This window comes from Buceros rhinoceros, unplaced genomic scaffold, assembly GCF_000710305.1.
Source record: "Buceros rhinoceros silvestris isolate BGI_N320 unplaced genomic scaffold, ASM71030v1 scaffold20599, whole genome shotgun sequence".
NCBI classification, from domain to species: Eukaryota; Metazoa; Chordata; class Aves; order Bucerotiformes; family Bucerotidae; genus Buceros; species Buceros rhinoceros.
Window position 1 is genome coordinate 8,265 of NW_010431341.1, and position 982 is coordinate 9,246.

A 982-nucleotide genomic window follows, 5' to 3' on the forward strand; every position below is an offset into this window, starting at 1 on the left:
GAGCAGCCGGTCCTCGTCTGGTGGGGCAAAGGCGGCAGCTTTGTGGGATACAGCTGTTGCTGCTCTGTGGCAAAGCTGCGGTGGCTGTCACGGGAAGGACGCCGGCCCTTCGGCATCCTGGAGAAGCAGTGAGCATCTGGGCGTCAGAGGTGATAACGTGCTGCACCCGAAGGTCTTGACTGGCCGTGCCTCCTCTAGTCCCTTCCCCTCCCTTCGTGCTGCGTCTCCCGTGGGCAGGATGGTGGGTGTGCAGGCACAGATGGGCTCTGAGAGGCGTGAGGCGATGCGATGCGTTCCTGCGCTTCCAGGAGAAGTCAGCTGGCAACCTTGCCCTTCTGCAGCCTCCCCACACCAGTCCTTTACCCACCCGTCACCCTCCATGGCTGCGCCGCCCCCGCCGCTACCTCTGCCATCGAATGCTCTCCCAGGTCTTCCTCGTGCCCATCGGTCTTCCTCCTCCTCCCACGTTCCGCAGGCAGTCTTTGCTCCACCTCGCCCTGAGCTGCCGGCAGAGCCCCCTACCCTCCTGCACAGCAGAGGGCCGGCCCTCGAAGAGGGCTTGTCACTGCGTGCGATGCTCCATCTCCGTGTAAGAGTCGTCTTGTGCAGTGTCAGCAGCACGACCATCCTGTGCTTCAGACGGAATGGGCTGAGGTTCCATTGCAGCCCTCGTTCCTGGGCTGGCGGGAGCTGCCTTGCGAGCAGCTCGGGGTTTTCTGGATGCGCTCCACCTTCCCCATTCCCCACTCCATAAGGTCTTCCTGCACGCGGCGCTGCTGGTCTTTCCTGTGTGTGCTCACGGAGGGGGCTGTGGGGTGACACACCTGCCCTTGTGCACACGCTGAGGTACTCTGGACTGCGTGGGACTGCGTTCCAGCACGGCGTACCCCGCGGGTGTCCAGCGGTGGCCTCGGGCACGCGAGTGCCGGAGGAGCACCTCTCTGCAGAGCCAGACCTCGCACACTACCTCTCTTGTAACAGA